Source organism: Scyliorhinus canicula, chromosome 2 (assembly GCF_902713615.1).
Source record: "Scyliorhinus canicula chromosome 2, sScyCan1.1, whole genome shotgun sequence".
Taxonomy (NCBI): domain Eukaryota; kingdom Metazoa; phylum Chordata; class Chondrichthyes; order Carcharhiniformes; family Scyliorhinidae; genus Scyliorhinus; species Scyliorhinus canicula.
In genome coordinates, this window is record NC_052147.1 from 226,057,250 (window position 1) to 226,071,803 (window position 14,554).

The window sequence follows — 14,554 nt, forward strand, 5'->3', positions numbered from 1 at the left end:
GACTTGTTTCTCCTTGGCCAAGCGTTTCCTGGGGCGACCCGGCCTTGATGGGCCAGGCTGCTCTGCGGGCGTCTCGGGTGATGTTGTGCCACCCTGCTCTGCCTGCTGCCCACCCGATGCACCAGGGATGGGACGGGGGGAAGCTGAGAATTCCGGGACGTCCCGTGATGGAGTTAATGGGACGGGCCCCGAAACCTCCTCCTCCCTCGGGGAGCCCGGTGGCCCACGGGCCTCACTTTGGGACAGAGGTGCGAGCGGGGAGGTGCCCCGTCGCGCCACCGACACCTGGCGCTGCCAGTCCTGGAGGCCTGCAACGGTATCCACCAGGATCCGAAGGTTTGCAGAGACGGAGTCCAGGGAGTTAGACATTCCCGCCAGGGACTGTGCGGTCTCAACCTGTGAGTGCACGACGCCATCCAGCACATGTGTCAGGCGGTTGATGCTCTCCGCGACTGACTGCTGGGACTGTGCCATTGACTGCTGTGACTGTGCCATGGCGTGCTGCGACTGGGCCATGACCTGCTGAGACTCGGCCAAGGCCCGCAGCGCGCCGGCAATGTCGTGTTGGCTCTGGCGCATTGCTGCCTGTGAGAGAGCAACCCTGTCCAGGGCCGAGGATGACGCGTGCACATTAAGCCCAACGCCTTGCATAACCTGACCAATTGCCTCCACCGCGGATGCCACCCGTGCGGTGTCGGCCTGGGTTGCTGCCATGAGCGGCACCACTCCCTGCTCGTGGACGTGGTTCGACTCCTCTAACAGCGTCTGCAGAGTCTGGAAGACAGCCCTCATCCCGTCATTGTGTCCCTGGGTTTCTTGATGCATCGGCTGTGCGGGTGGGTTGAGAAAGTCCAGGAACTCGGAAAATGTCTGGGAGCCAGCTGCATGCTGGGCCTGGCCTGGCCTCCGCCAGTCCGGGCCCTCGGCTGCTCCGACCTCCACCTGCTGTACCTGCTCAGCTGTGATGTGCGACCCAGACTGTGACCCAGGAGCCTCATCACTAAATAGGCCAACCGGGGTGAGTGTCTCTGGGATGGTGAATGGTGTGGGAGATAGCTGTGCCGCAAGCTCGAGGTCATCTTGGGTTGATGCCTCCTCTATGTCATCGGCCCATTGAGAGGCCGCAGGGCGTTCGCGGGCCATTTCTCTCTCTTGCTCTCTCGCCGCCCTCTGGGCGTCCTGCTCCACAGATTCGGTTGGGGAGGATGGGACTCCCCGCTGATCGGGCACCCACTGTTGTGCGGCCCTGGGTGAGGTGGGGGCAGATGCCTGTGTCCGCCTGGAGGCAGATGGCCCTGGTCGTTCGGCATCACGTCCTAGGGAAGAGAATGAAACGGGTTATTTAGATACGCTCGGCCGGGCGCTGGACGGTCCCAGTGGGCAGGGTGTGAAGGGACAGAGGATGGGGGAGGTGTTCCAGTGGGTAGGGTGTGTGAAGGGACAGAGGATGGGGGAGGTATCCCAGTGGGCAGGGTGTGAAGGGACAGAGGATGGGGGAGGTGTCCCAGTGAGCAGGGTGTGAAGGGACAGAGGATGGGGGAGGTGTCCCAGTGGGCAGGGTGTGAAGGGACAGAGGATGGGGGAGGTGTCCAAATGGGCAGGATGTGAAGGTGCAGAGGATGGGGGAGGTATCCCAGTGGGCAGGGTGTGAAGGGACAGAGGATGGGGGAGGTGTTCCAGTGAGCAGGGTGTGAAGGGACAGAGGATGGGGGAGGTGTCCCAGTGGGCAGGGTGTGAAGGGACAGAGGATGGGGGAGGTGTCCCAGTGGGCAGGGTGTGAAGGTGCAGAGGATGGCGGAGGGGGGGTGTTTGTCATGCAGGGTTGTCTCACTTGTTGCAGCTCCGCCAACCTCGCATTGCGCGATCTCCCGGGTGGCAGATCCCCCAACAAGGTCCGGTGCCCTCTGCTCAAACATGGTGAGGGGGTGCAGGATGGGCGAACCCCCTCCAGTCTTGTTCCGCTCACGGGTGTTGTGAGCGGTCTTGTCCTGTTGGGGGAGGGGGCATAGGTAGATCATTACAATACACCAGGTATCAGCAGGCCGTTCAGATACTGGCACAGTTTGGGGGTCAAGTTGTAATAAGACCATTGCATCTCTCCACGGGGGCCAGAGCGCTGGGTCTGTGACTACTTTGTGAACCACCCTCAACTCACTCTGCCCCAATCCCCCTCCACCCTCCGTGCCGGGGGGTGGGGGGGGGGGGGGAGGTGGGTGATTAAGTAAAGGGGGGAGGGATGGTTGTGACCCGGGGGCACCCTCTTGGCACTTACCCTGGCAGCCCTGGTGAGGTCGTGCATCTTCTTCCGACATTAGTCTGCAGAGCGAGGGGTCTGCCCCACAGCACTGACGGCAGCAGCCACCTCACGCCAGGCCTGGCGCACCGTGCTGGCAGGGTGGCGATGCCCTCTACTCGGGCAGATGATGCCCCTCTTCTGCTTGATTGATTCGAGCACCGTCTCCATGTCAGCCTCAACGAATCGCGGGGCTGCTCTCCTGAGCTCCGACATCCTGGCCTAGTTTCTGTGCTCGCCCGCGCCTTTTTACGGCGGCGGGCGGCGTCATCGTGCACGTGATTGATGTGGCCCCGTTCCTAGCCCATTTCCCGGACGTGAATACGTCGGGAACTGGGCCGTGTCGGGCCGTCGCAAAAGTCGGCCGTTTTCACGGCCGACTTCGCGATTTTCCGCGGGTGCGGAGAATCGCGCCCTATATTTCTGTAAAATCACTGAAATTCAGGGTCCTGGAGTGGTTTTCCTTCATTACTGTATATGAAGGAATTTGCGGTTGCAAAATCTTTATGCTTTCGGTCACAGCTCTCCAATCTCATATTTTAACGAACAAATTCCCACATGTACAGTATAATCAAATATGTTTGGTTAATTTAGTTTGCTATTCGCCCATTTGTGTCGTGACCATCACCTGTCCAACATACTGGTGGCTGCATATGGGTTTCTTCCACTTGGATTTGCGCCTCATGAATTCAATAATTTCCCCTAGCTATCAGCGCCTGCTTGCATTGCTGGCCATTTTTACACTTCACATGCAGTTAGATCATTGTGGAGCCAATTTTTAAAATACAGCTAATCAGCGAGAAAATCAGAAAGCACAGGCAGCAACATGCCAATATTCTGACCAGGATCTCACGTGATAAAAAAGATGATCACCTGCTAGCAAAGTTTGTGTCCAGGCTGCCTGGATTTAGGTTACTGAACATATAATGCTGAGCTCAAATAACAAAACCACGAAGGTTTGAGGGAAAAATACCATGGCCATAAGATGTTTGTCACCAGTATGAAATGGAAATGGAGTTGCAAATGTTAAAAAATTACCTTTCACTGCCTGCATTTTTTGGTTCTTCAGTCATTGCTCATGAAACTACACTTCACAATGATAATAATTGCATAAAAATGTCATACATCCCCAGAGGGTTTCTGCCTGCTGTCAAGCAGCCCTAAATTTACATCTGCTTCTCTGTTGTGCTACCTGGGTTGTGCAGTTGGCAACTCGCCAGACTGATATGAATAAGGCCCAAAGTCGAATAACAAGTGTGCCTCAAGCCTACCTGTTCCAGTAGTGGAATTGTTCCTCAAACCTGGTTGATACCGCATTGTAGCGGCATCCAATTTCAACCCCAAGTGATCTCTGAACCATTGTGACCATTTGTCACAAAATGTATCAATTATTCTTTGCACAATTTTCAAGACAATTCATTACATCATTATATTAACTTGCCACTTTTGCAATATTTTATTTTATTTGTGCCTTGCCTTAATTATGATCAGCAAACTGGAAAAGTCATTCATTAATGTTTAAAACTTGATGTTACATGTGATTAGGTTTTTGTAATATTCGTTCATAGGATGTGGGTGTTGCTGGCTGGGCCAGCATTTATTGCCTATCCCTGAGGGCATTTAAGAGTCCTCTAGTTTTCTTGGTTACAGTGCAAAGTGGATGCAAAAATATTTAAATGAAGACTTGGTACAATTTCTCATCTTTTGTGCTGAAGTTGCACATTTTGTTTTCAAGGCCCATTCTCCATGGGACACAGGGCAAGTTGGTTTTGTAATTGAGCTCCTAATGGAGACTTTGCAGTGAATGTTTTCTTGGTTACAGTTCTTTCAGTGTGTTTTTAGTACCTTGTTTTTATTCTAGAATTTATTCCCAACACATACTGAATTTCTATTAACATGTACAGCATATTGCAGTGGATAAACGCAAATTACTGGGGATGCTGGAATCTGAAACTAACACAGAAAATACTGGACAATCTCAGCAAGTCTGACAGCATCTGTGGAGAGAAAATGGGGCTAATGTTTCAAGTCTCGATGGCTGTTTGTCAAAGAGGTGGATTTGGAGTCAGATGAAGGCCAGACCAAGTTAGGGCAACAGATTTCTTTCCCTAAAGGACATTAGTGAACCAGGTGGGTTTTTACAATGGTTGGTGATCATCACTGGACTTTTAATTCCAGATTTTATTTTTATCAAATTTGAATTTCCCCATGTGCCATGGCAGGATTTGAACCCGGTTCTCTGAATTACTAGTCTAACAACAATACCACTATGTCACTGCCTCCCCATATATGCATATGTGATCATTTGAATTTATATTGTCATTTCAGTAAAAATCAATTTTAACGTCTGATTTTTATATGAATATCTGTTTACATATAATTGTTTTGGAGTAAGTTGTGTACATAATCTTCATAGTTTAAATAATTTCCATTAGTGGTTCAATTGCCTGCAGATTTAAGTAGTTAAGCATTTTCACAGCTCTTTTGTTGTTCTTCCAATTAAGGGCCAATCTACTTCTTTATGATGTATTGAAAAGAAATCAAAAGAGTTAAAGTATTTCAGAACAGATATTCAAGGCGAGCCAATGCCAGAAACAAACAGTCATTTTGAGTTAGGAGCAGGAACACATATAAGATTTGTTTTGCAATTGACGGATTAAATTCACGCGTTTGAACTTCCAAATTTATAGAGATCTCTGGATGAATAGTTTCTGATATTCTAGCTCTAATGTGCAACCATAACCCTATCCTCTGAAAAGACATGGTGGCAGGATTGAAAATCTATAAATAAAACTGAGGATAAGTAAAAAAAATGCTGCAACACTTTCAGCTCTGCAAGGCATGTGACAGAGTATTGTTTGTGCACTATTGTGTCTTGCATTTGAGGTTAGCAATAACAGTGATTAATGATGCATATTAATGATACAAAAGTCTACTATTCCCATGAAACCATTGCCAAATCAGTGTATTGCATTTACTGAAGCACAGTTCTAAATTAATTCTGGATGTTCTGATAAAAACAATAAAATAATTATGAAGAAAATACAGCATGACCACAAACATGGTAAATTCTTTAATGATATATGAATATAATACTTGGTACTCCAGAATCACATTCAGAATGCAATTCAGAATGACAAAAATGTAGGTATTAATACATAAATAATGTGCACAGCCTGTTTTTATTTTATGCTTGGCAGATCTCCAAGAGCTATATATAGTTTGCCATGGCAACGTATGACACAGTTTGTGTGGAGACATTGCAAAGCTCAGCAGATTTATAAAATTACTTTCAGACACCACACTTTCTGTTTTTTTGCAAGTATTCCAATACTTCATTTCCTACAGGGAATGATGTTTATAAATGAATCTTCTTTGTGCTCTACATCCATTGTGCTGCCTTCTGTTCCACAATTCAATACAGAGAGAGCTGCACTTGGTGATATTAGCTACAGAATTAAATAATTATTCTTGTACAATTTGCAGGGTTAAGTCTCTATTCCACGAATCACAATAACAAATCAGATAATGTTACAGAATCAATAATTAATCTGAAAAATGTAAATTGTCACCAATATCACTTACAAAGGGGAGCTTCAGTAATAGGTCATCAGACATCGTATCTAACGCAGTGTCTATAAAATTAAATGAGATGACTCATTTTGTCTTCAACTAGCCAATTATTTGCATTATGATCAAAAATGGTGAGATGCAAAGCATTCTGCCACATAAATGTTATTCAAAGCAGATTATCAGACAGTAGCACCATGGCACACAAGGGCAACAAGAAAGTCACCCTGCAATTATCTATTGCCGTAATGCAGAAATAACATTCCAAAATGTTTACAAATGAGCGCCATACCACAGAAGGAGACCCACGGAAGGGTGACCAATTCACTGTTCAAAGTAAGGTAGATTTTAACGGGAGAATGAGTGATGGAGAGCAGACCAGCTGAGGAACGGCATTCCACAACATGGACCTGGGTAGCTGGATGTCAATGCTGAGGTTAGATGTGTGGGAAGCAGAGATAGTGCCAGTGGAGTAGAGTGTTTGGGGTGGGGGCTTAGGTCTTAGCAGTGAAGGATGCTTCAAGCATATGGGGACCAATGTTAGAGAGGGATTTGAAGACCAGGATGTGAATTTTAAAGTTGCATGTTATTATAGGTCATGGTAGACAAGGATAATAATGGGAGAGCAGGATCTGTTGGGAGACAAGAGGCAGGATCCTCCACTCCGCCAACTGTGCCCAATGCCCACGGGTTTCCCAAAGGTGTGGGGTGGCCACAATGAGAATCCCCATTGGTCGGCAGTGGGAAGAGGGAATCCCACTGCCAGCATGGGCGCACCGCTCAGGAAAACGGGGCTGGTGGGGCGGAGAATCCCGTCCATGATATCAGCAGCAGAAGTTTGGATGAGGTGATGTTTACAGAGAGGGAAGGATGCCAGTCAGGAAAAGTAATAAAGTAATCAAGCCTGAAGATGACAGAAGCAATGTGTGACAATTCCAACAGCAGATGGGTTGAGGTAGGGGAGATGGCAGGCAATATTAGGAAGATGGAAGATGGGAACCAACCAGGAAAGCATTGGAATAATCAAATCTGCAGGTGATAAATGTATGATTTCATGCTTCAGTGCCAGATTTGTTGAAGTCGGTATAATAATGGGCAATATTATGAAGGTTCAAGCAGGTGATCAATGTGATCAGGAACTCATAATTAATTAGGACACAAGGGGCGGCATTCTCCCCTACCCGGCGTGACGCAGGGTGCCGGAGTAGGGGAGTGGCGCCAACCACTCAGGGGTCGCGCCTCCCCAAAGGTGGGGAATTCTCCCCACCTTTGGGGGCCAGCCCCGCGCCGGATCGGTTTGCACCAGAAGACTGGCGCAAACACCCGTCGCCGCCGGCAGCGGGGCTGGCCGAAAGGCTTTCGCCGGTCGGCGCATGCGCGATGTGGTCTTCCCTTCCGCTTCCGCCATGGCGGAGGCCGTGGCGGTCGCGGAGGAACATAGTCTGAGCGGGGGGCCCCGATCGCGAGCCAGGCCACCGTGGGGGCACCCCCCGGGGTCCGATCACCCCCCGCCCCCCCCAGGACCCCGGGGGCCTGCTCGCGCCGCTGAGCCCGCCGTTCCAGAGGTGGTTTAAACCTCGGCGGCGGGAGAGGCCTCCCAGCGGCGGGACCTCGGCCCATCCGGGCCGGAGAATCGCCGCAGGGGCCTCTCCGATCGGCGGGGCGAGATTCCTGCCCCCGCCACTTCCCGGGTGGGGGTCGGAGAATTTCGCCCAAGGTTACTATTTAGTGGTCTCATCAGATGACTTTGCAAAGTGTTCCAAACCCAACTTTTAGTCATGTTTGTACCCATTCCTCTTTTCTCCCATCTGTAGGGGAGGACAAAATTATTTTGCATTAAACGTGCCAATGCAAAGCAAATTCATGTTGTTAAATAGTGTGGTGAGAAATTGCAACATTATGGGAAGTTATGCCAAAGAATCTTAAAGACTTCAGCAAATCAAGGTAAATGCCTTCAGAAAATAAAGGGTCAGTATTGTGATACCTTGTTGTGAGGCCTGCCCAAACATGTGGCATTGCTCTGATAATAATTATCTTTCAACTTTAATAATGAAGAAGAATTAAACTGTATTGATACCTGGATTGGGCTCTGTGGTTGGTGCTCAGGGAGCCTTGAAAGTCTAAGGGCGAAATTCTCCCCCCCCCCCCCACGACGGCTGGGAGAATAGGGGGAGGGCCTTCCCGACTTTTTTGGCGCCCTCCCGCTATTCTCCCCCCCCCCCCCCGCCGAAATCCCGACACGAATCGCTGCCGCCGTTTTTTTACGGCCGGCAGCGATTCACAGCTGTTAGAAGGGCCGAAGTCCCAGCCCTTTACGACCTTTTTACGAACGGCAAACACACCTGGTCCTGCCGTTCGTAAAAACGTCGTGACCACCTGGAAAAAAATAACCATGGCACCGATTGGCACGGCAGTACCACGGCCGTGCCAAGGGTGCCATGGGCCCGCGATCGGTGCCCACCGATCGTGGGCAGCGGGCCCGATGCCCGCGCACTATTTGTCCTTCCGCCGCCCCCGCAGTATCAATACGCGGGGCGGCTGAGGGGCAACCCGGACCGCGCATGCGCGGGTTTCGTGCAAAAACGCGATGACGTCACCCGCGCATGCGCGGGTGGAGTCTTCCCACCTGCGCATGCGCGGCTGACGTCATATGACGCGTCAGCCGGCGCTAAGTCCGACAAGCGGGCTTAACGATTTTCGTTAAGCCCGACTTGTCGGAGCCTCCGACGTCGGGCTGCTAGCCCCGACGGGGGACCAGAATCGGTCCCCCGTCGGGAAGGGGCGCGATGCCGTAAAACCCGCCTGGGTTTTACGGCAGTTTGACGATTTCTCCCATTTTGGAAGAATTTCGCCCTAAATGTGCCAGGCACTTCAGGTGCATCCTGTGAAACATCCTTTGCATGCCAGAGTATTAGCCTGGGCATGCATGCGCTCATAGTGAGAGGAGAGTCTGATATTGATGTAATTCAGGCATTCAATCTGATTTAATGCATTTGGTCTGTACCAGTCCAGCAAGCTTCTGTACCAATTGTACGACGGATACAGAACTGGCTAGGTCATAGAAGGCAGAGAGTAGCAATGGAAGGGTGCTTTTCTGATTTGTGGGCTGTGACTAGTGGTGTTCCGCAGGGATCAGTGCTGGGACCTTTGCTGTTCTGCTGTTCGTAGTATATATAAATGATTTGGAGGAAAATGTAACTGGTCTGATCAGTAAGTTTGCAGACAACACAAAGGTTGGTGGAATTGCGGATAGCGATGTGGACTGTCAGAGGATACTGCAGGATTTAGATCATTTGGAGACTTGGGCGGGGAGATGGCAGATGGAGTTTAATCCGGACAAATGTGAGGTAATGCATTTTGGAAGGTCTAATGCAGGTAGGGAATGTACAGTGAATGGTCGAAACCTCAAGAGTATTGACAGTCAGAGAGATCTAAGTGTACAGGTTCACAGGTCACTGAAAGGGGCAACACAGGTGGAGAAGGTAGTCAAGAAGGCATACAGCATGCCTGCCTTCATTGGCCAGGGCATTGAGTATAAGAATTGGCAAGTCATGTTGCAGCGGTATAGAACCTTAGTTAGGCCACACTTGGAGTATAGTGTTCAATTCTGGTCGCCACACTACCAGAAAAAGGTGGAGGCTTTTGAGAGTTTGCAGAAGAGATTTACCAGGATGTTGCCTGGTATGGAGGGCATTAGCTATGAGGAGTGGTTGAATAAATTTGGTTTGTTCTCACTGGAACAACGGAGGTTGAGGGACGACCTGATAGAGGTCTACAAAATTATGAGGGGCATAGACAGAGTGGATAGTCAGAGGCTTTTTCCCAGGGTAGAGGAGTCAATTACTAGGGGGCATAGGTTTAAGGTGCGAGGGGCAAGGTTTAGAGGAGATGTACTAGGCAAATATCTTCCACAGAGGGTAGTGGGTGCCTGGAACTCGCTGCCGGAGGAGGTGGTGGAAGCAGGGTTAATAGTGACATTTAAGGGGCATCTTGACAAATACATGAATAGGTTGGGAACTGAGGGATATGGACTCAGGAAGTGCAGAAGATTTTAATTTAGACGGGCAGCATGGTCTGCACGGGCTTGGAGGGCCGAACGGCCTGTTCCAATTGTTCTTTGTTCAATTAGGTATTTATCTACCTGAGAATCCTTCCACTTGTGCTATTTAAAGGGACAGGCAAGCAACTTGCAGGTGAGATTCTTTTAACTTACATCTGCTGGACAGAAGTTTATGGATGTAGTATGCTTTGCTCTTGGAAGTCTGATAGTGGTCTGGTGCATCCCTTCAGGAAGAACAGAGCATTTGACTACTGAAGCCTGCACAAGGTTTGGGCGTTTGGTGGGGGGGGGGGGGGGGGGGGGGGGGGGGAGTTATTTGTAGTGGGTTTAGATTTGCAGCTCAACTGAAAAACGGAATAGAGGCTGCAGAGTGTGACTGCTCAATGGAGATTGGGGAGGAGTTTCGTTCTCCAGAAAAAGTTTGGAGAGCTGACCTCAAGCTGACTCGGAAACAATGGGGGCGATTCTCCGCACTCACGACGGTGCGGAGAATAGCGGGGGTCGTAAATTTTTACGGCCACGCTAGCCTGACGCCCTCCCGCTAATCTCCTCCCCCCACTCCCGCCTCCCGACACGAATCGCTGCCCGCCGCTTTTTTACGGCGAGCAGCGATTCTCAGCTGGCTGATGGGCCGAAGTCCAAGCCCTTTACGACTGTTTTTAGGAACGTCAAACACACCTGGTCTGACCGTTCGTAAAAACGGCCGTAAAGTTGGGATCTTGGGAACCATGGCACCGATTGGCACGGCAGTACCACGGCCGTGCCAAGGGTGCCATGGGCCCGCGATCGGTGGGCACCGATCGCGGGCAGCGGGTACTTACCCCGCGCACTCTTTGTCCTTCCGCCGCCCCGCTGTATCCATTCGCGGGGCGGCTGAGGGGCATCCCGGCCCGCGCATGCGCGGGTTTCGTGCAAATGCGCGATGACGTCATCCGCGCATGCGCGGGTTGGAGTCTTCCAATCCGCGCATGCGCGGCTGACGTCATGTGACGCGTCAGCCGTCGCAAACTCTGGCAAGCGGGCTTAACGAAATTCGTTAAGCCCGCGATGCCGGAGTTCACGGCCGCGGCATGCTAGCCCCGACCGGGGACCAGAATCGGTTCCCGGTCGGGGGGGCGGAGGCTGGCGTCAAACCCGCCCGGATTTGACGCCAGCCTCACGATTTCTCCAGGTTTCGGAGAATCACGCCCAATGTTTGAACTGACTCAATTCTCCCAATGAGATGGTCAGTGAACTGCGCCCCCTCCTTCAACATGATCTGGAGCCTCATACGAGGATGCAGACAGCACTGCTAATGGTCATAAAAGTCACTCCACATAACAGGATCATTCTAGATAACATAGGTGACATAGCCCACATTGTTTTTTTCTTTCATGATATATAAGCATCAATAGCAAATCTGCATTTATTTCCTATCCTTAATTACCCATGAGAAGGTTGTGGCGAGGCACCTTCTTGAACCAGTGCAGTCCATGTGGTGTAGGTACACCTGCAATGTTGTTGTAGGGCGTTGCAGGATTTTGACTCAGTGACTGTGAAGGAACGGTGATAAATTTGTGAGGCAGGCTGGTGTGTGGTTTGGAGGAATGTGTTGTAATATGTTTTCAGTCCTCGTCCTTCCAGAGGGTAGCGATCATAGGTTTGGGAGATGCGATTTAAGGATGCTTCAGATATTGCTGCAGTGAATCTCCCAGTACACCATCGATGAATGCATTCTGGGATATGACAGAGGCCCAAAGGTGAAGAGAAGTGAAAACTTCAAGTTGTCACCTATCAAAAACATGTTGGGTGAGAAGGGACCTGGATTTACCAGGATTCATTTTGGTTCAGAGCAATTTATTGCGTGCAAGAGGCTCCGCATATTCCCCATGTCAATGAGCAGAGGTACAGTAATTGCAAGGACTACCATTCTATCAATGTGCAGTTGGTGTGTAACCATGCCCAATTTGTTATTTGTTCATGGGATTTTGTCGTCACTGGTAAGGCCAGCATTTGTTGCTAATCCAGAATTGCTCTTCTGGAGTACTTAAGCATCAACCACATTGCTATGGATTTGGAGTCACATGTCAACCAGACCTGCTTTGAACAACAGACTTCCTTCCCTAAAGCTGTAGATGGGTTAGGCCTTAGGGCCCCCCCCCCCCTTTCAATCCAGCCTGTCTTGCCCCCCCCCCCCTCTCCTCCTTTCAGGATCCTCACCATCACCCTCCCCAACCTTCATAACCCCCTTCATGCACTCTCTTCACCACCCTTTCATGGGCATGGCCTTCCTCAGGGGCGGACCCTTGGCAGTGCCACCCTGGCACTGCTAGCCTAATACCCAGGCAGCGCCCCTGACATCTAGATCGGTGATTGAGCATTCATATTCTGTTGGGTAAGGGGAAAAGTTACTGGCGAGGAGGGTAGGGTACGTCACCATTGAACATTCGTTCACTGATTTTGATTACTTGCTTGTCTTCTTTGAGTTTTTTGCAACACTGCTGTCAGTTATTGGTGTCAGCGCCTTGCAATTATCTCTCTTGCCACCTTCTCTCCATCCTTCAGAAATGCTCCTGGCTCATGTAAAAACATAGCCTCTCTCTTCCTGTCACCTCCATCACCAACACCTCCAGAGTTGTACCCACCAACCTGGAAACCCTCCCTCCGTCCTGGTGCTCCATTTTCTTTTTCTCCAATTGCAATACTCGGCAGTAGCCGCAGTTTCCTTTCAATCAGTGCAGCCTCCTTTGAAAAGGGTGAGACTTCCTTTCAGACACAAAGACTAGTTGGAACATGTGTTAGTCTTGCACGCTGATAAGATCCTCTGGTAAATGTGCAGTCAGCCAAAAGTGTGGATTGTGCTAGTCTGGAGGCTACAATCAGGTACATTAAGAGGCAGCATGGCGTGACTGTGTTGCCTCTCTTCAGAAGACTGGACACTGGTGTCATAATATACACCAGTATATCATGGTGTAGACACACACACTGATTGACACACAGCAAGACCAATCAACACACACAACACCGCAGCCAATCACCAGTTAGAGCACACTCACTATAAAGAAAGAGGGCATCAGTTTTCCCGCTCATTCGGGAGGCAGCCTCTCAGAAGGACAGAGCTCACAGCTTGCAGCACAGATCTTCACCATGTGCTGAGTGCATAGACTGGTTTGGATAGGCATAGGTCTTTAGTTTAATCTAACATAGTGTCGACCCACAGTGAAAGTATGTTCAACAGTTTCTGGCTTAATAAAATAGTGTTGTACTATTTCAAGTGTTGGTAGCTCAGTGTTACTGCTGAGGTAAACGCAGTCTCCCCGGATCCAGAGTACCCAACACATCAACTGGCAGATCACGAATGGTGATCCCTGAACCCAAAAGCAGGTGCTGATCGATATTTCACCCAGTGTGTCTCATTATATCTCCATGGTATGCATGTGACTAATTACTTTTTGAAGATCAGTTAGTTACATAGGCAACTATGGCTTCCTCAACCATTACACACAATTTTGCCCTCTAAAAAGCAACAATATGAATTATTTTTGGGAGAGTTGGAGGAGGGATGAATGTTGATCAGCACATTAGAATTATAAATTTTCCTTAAATATGTTACTTGATCTTTTAATTTCATCAAAAACCACCACCAAGGACATGAAGCTTTGGTTTCACATTTCCTTTCAAATGTTGTAATGCCGTAAACATGGCGACCATCTTTTCACAGCAGAGTAATCTCCGATAACAGCAATGTGATCATGAGAAGAGAAGCCGTTTTTGTGAATTGATTGAAGGGTAAATGTTGTTCGAGACTCCTGTGATAGGTCCCTTGCTCTTCTTCTAAATAGTGCCATGGAATCATTTATGTCCACCTGACATGGCAGAATGGGCCTCAGTTTATATCTCATCTGAGAGGCAGCATCACTGACGGTGCAACATTCACATAATACTGCTCTGCAGTGTTCCTGGAATTTTATGTTCAATCTCAGAGTGGGACATGGACCTACAACCTTCTGCTGATGATAAATGAGCGTGCTATCAACTCGTCACAGCTGACAGTACTTGTGGAATTCAGTTCTATTGAAAGGTCATCAATCTGAAACATGAGGTGGAATTTTTTTTTGAATGGCAAAGTGTCAGGTTTGGACTGAAAACCAATGAGTTTCTCTCCAGAATTTGTTTTGTCGAATTGCAACCCTTGACTTTGTTTCTGGAGAGAAACACAGCTGAGGGATGCTATTCGACAAAATAAATTCTATGTCCGGTTTTGGGCGTGTTTCTTTGCAGTGCTGTGAGAACCCTGCTATTCAACGGCGCTTTGCTGGTTTATTTTAGCCTCGGCCAGGGCCGTCTCTTTGAGGCCGCACGTTAGTATTTCTCGCCAATGCAGGAAGACTACCCGCGGTGCCTAAATAAAGGGAGCCCCAACCTTTCGACCCCGCTCCCACTACAGCAGCTGGGCATCACCATTCGCCCAACTTACTTTTCCAGGGGTCCTCGAGCCCCCCCCCCCCCCCCCCCCCCCTCAATGCACCTCTTATTGGTAAGGCCCTCCTGGGCCCAACCCCTGACACGGGCAATCCTGGGCACCTTGGCACTGCCATCCTGGCACCATGGCAGTGCCCCTGCCAGATTTTCAATGCTATTGGGCACCCTGG